Genomic DNA, 3,758 nt, shown 5'->3' with positions numbered 1-3,758 from the left:
GCTGTCACCTCTCACCCTGCATCCTTGGGACCTCCCAGGGAGGAAGCACAAGGAGTGCCCAGTCAACCTGTCCACCTCTTTCCTCCCTCCAAGGGCCACTGGGGGTGGTTCAGAAACCTGCTCTCATGGAAAAACAGTCAGGCAGAGAGACATGGCCCCAGAGTCCTTTTTCATGATGCTGGAGACATCATGATGGGGGGCTTGTTCTCCAGAGTTCCGAAGTTGACAGGAGGGAGGGCTGGCTGCAGGGGTGCATCCTCCCACCTCCCAGGCCAGGCAGAAAAGTGAACTCATGCCCAGTCCTGGGCGGGGGAGGCGGTGCCGCTAAGGGTGTCCTGGTGGAGGTGGGTGGGCCTCAGGATTAGAGAAGTTGGAGTACACCCAGCCACTCTTCCCACCTGGACAACAAGAACCAAATTGCCTGATTGTCTCTCTCTGAACAAGACACTTGAGGGTTCATGCTAAAGTGTAACCAGCCCGGGTAGGGGAAGGTGGACAGTCATGTGCATCCAAGATCCAGGAACCAGGCCAGCAGCCCCTCCCTGGCTGGAGCAGGCAAGTGTGTCATGCAGAGGTCAGGAGGTAAAGGAGGTCCCCAGTGCTCAGGTCCAGCTTGCTCAGGGACCCTCCCCTTCCTTTCCACCTGGGACCTTGGCACCTGCTGAACACAGTTCCTTAGAAAGGGGAATAAAGACACAGAGCAGCTCAAAGAACCACAGAACAGCACTGACTCCGGCATGAAGTACAACATGTGACATGGAACCCCACCCCACCCCCCCATCACTTATTACATTATTGGCAAGAAAGAGTACATTAGCCATGCATCAAATCAAATTCCATCTCGTATTTTTTTTCATTTTTCTTCCTTTTTTTTCTTAAATTACATTTGAACACAGAACACATAGAATAATAAATACTCTTATAAGACATGACTCCAAAAAACGAGGAACAGAACAAGGCAGGGAACAGAAAGGTACACCTGTCTCTCACATGCCCTCTTTCCTCAAAGACTTGTGGAAATAAGAAGTCTGTAAACACCGCCGCCCTCACCCTCCCTCTGGCCACCGGCTTCACTGCCCTGACATTCAATACGTCTCCCACGGAAGCGGTCAAAGAAACGACATGCCATCGTCTGCAAAATTATAATTTAACGGTATAAAGCTTCAAGTCACGTATTCCAAAAACTAGCTAAGGATTTTTTTAATCACATAAACTATACATTAAATATTTTGAGGTATTTCAGAGAGAATTGTCAAAGGCTAGAAGGAATTGTGCTGGAGATCGGGTTCCCACATGGACAAAGGTCTTTGGTAGGTGATGACCAGATGGACATTGAGAGGGGATGGGGTCCATCTGGGCCTAGTGAGGGGCCTGGCCTCACTGGGAGATGGAGCCAGTGCGTGCGTGTGTGTGCGTGTTCCTGTGCGAGATATGTGGTAATGGTGTTTGAAAAGGATCCACTGGGGCTGGGTGCAGCTCAATGGTAGAGTGCTTGCCTGGCATGTGCAAGGTCCTGGGCACTGAGAAAGAGAGAAGAAAAGAAAAAAGGAAAGGAGAGGAAAAGAAAGGGAAGGAAGGAAGGAGGAAGGGAGGGAAAACAAAAAAGATAGAAAAGAAGGAGATGGAAAGGAAAAGGAAGGAGGGAGGGAGAAAAAAAGAGAGGGAAGGGAAAAGGACCCAAGAGCCCAGGGCCACTTCAATGATAGCCAGGTTCCCCTGGTCTGATCACAGTCTGTTGTGACTAGAAGATTCCACAAGCAGAAGACTCCTAGGCAACACTCACTCTACAATGCAGAACAAGAGAAGTTCCTTATACCTGGCCTAGGACCTTGAAGGCTGGGGGGTGGTAAGGGTCTCCCCCAGCACAGGGGTTCCCAGAACCTGGTACCCTGTAGGCAGCTCTCTCTGGTTCTAAGCAGGTTGTGGACCTGGAGCACTCCATTGCTCTCCTTCCTTCCTGTCTTTCCTCCATCAAAAGACAGACAAATTGGGGCTGGTGGCTTACATCTGCAATCCTAGCTACTCAGGAGGCAGAGATCAGGAGGATCAAGGTAGAAGCCAGCCCAGGCAAAGAGTTTGTGAAACCCTACCCCAGAAAAACCCATCATAAAAAAGGGCTGGTGGAGGTAGGCTCTGAGTTCAAACTCACACACACACAAAAAAAAACCAACAAAAAAAACAAGTCAGGCCTGATGGTACCCGCCTGCCATCCCAGCGCTCCTTCTGGAGGCTGGGGCAAGAGGATCTTGAGTTTGAGGCAAGTCTGGGCTTCATAGTGGGATCTTGTCTCAACCCCCTCGCCCCCACCAAATGTATATAAAACAAATATATTATAGTATAACATTACCTTTGACCTAAAGGTTTTTTTTTTCTTGTGATTTTAAAAGAAATCAGAGTATTTTCATGGGCCCTGGGCCTACTGGGCTCAGAGAAGTGTTACCTGCCAGTGCTCGGCAAGACAGCTCTAGAGCAGGAAATTGGGGGTGAAAGACAAAGAGGGGTCCCAGGTATCAGTAGGGAGCAGAAGAAGGGATCCTGAGACCACCCCCCACATGCACACATAAACACAGCACCCAGGACAACATGAAAAGAAACAGGAGCTGGCGTGTGTGTGCATGTATGCATGTGTGTGTGTGGGTATGTATCAGTGTGTACATTGTATGTGTATATCAGTGTGTGTCTGTGCCTGTGCCTGTGTCTGAGAGACAGACCACTTGCTTAGTAGGAACTGAGTAGGAATGGGAACTCTACACTCAGAATCCTGCCCCAACAGGATTCTAGAAGCATCACACTGGTTGCTTAAGCTGGGAGAACAGCGAGTCGATAAGGACAGAGGACACTCTACACACATCTTTGGTTCAAGAAAAAGGCACTCACCGACCTCGCTATCCTCTTCCCTTTCTCTCTCTCTCTCTCTCTCTCTCTCTAACTCTCTGGGGTGGGGGAAGAGGCAGGGCAGGGAAGAGAACCTTAGGGTCCAGCACAAATCCTGGGGAAAATCTTTGGTATCAAGCGTGATTTTTCCAATCACAGACATGAACGTTGAGTGAGGTAGCCTTTTACCTGTGGGGGGATATCACTAGAAAGGTCTCTTGCATTCTCCAAGGGAAGTGGGGGACCCCTCCCTGGGAGGCAGCCATGGAGGGAGTGCTTTGGAGGGTTCCTTCCAGCCCCGATCTTGAACTCCTGAGGAGGGCTCTTGGATCCAGCTGCTGGCCAGTCTTGGAAGTCACCTAGCCAAGATGAGCAAGCTGGGGGGTGGGGGTGCTCATCTTCACTTCTGACCCTTCCCCTTGTAATTTTTTTTTTTTTTTGGCAAAAAAATGGAGCAAGCAGATTTCAACTTCTTGAGCATCTTCTCTCCTTGGAGAGAGGCATAGCGACAAGGTTCACTCCGAAAGTCCTCTGCAGGCCCAGTTCTGCACCCCAGAGAGCCCGGGGTGGGACGGTGAATTCCAGAGGGTTCCGAGCAGAGGCACCCCGTGGCGCCGGCATAGGGACTCCAGCGGCAGGTACTTCTGTGGGTCCCCGTCTTGAGGAATCCAGTGTCACTTTCGGTTCCTGCGTTGCGTCTTCCCTGTGTGGCATTCATCAAGGTGCGTGAAGTTAAAGTGAACTAGACCGAGGTGCTGGGGGAGGTGTTTGGAATTTACCCGCATGTTGGCGCTGCCACCCCCTCGGTCTGGGATGGGGGCGGGAAGGGCGCTGGTTCCATGCCCCCTCCCCAGGCTTTAAGGCAGGCGATTCTTGGCACAAGG

The sequence above is a fragment of the Castor canadensis genome, chromosome 14, assembly GCF_047511655.1.
Source record: "Castor canadensis chromosome 14, mCasCan1.hap1v2, whole genome shotgun sequence".
In the NCBI taxonomy this organism is placed as follows: domain Eukaryota; kingdom Metazoa; phylum Chordata; class Mammalia; order Rodentia; family Castoridae; genus Castor; species Castor canadensis.
The sequence above is the reverse complement of the archived record's forward strand: the minus strand, read 5'-3'. Positions refer to the sequence as shown.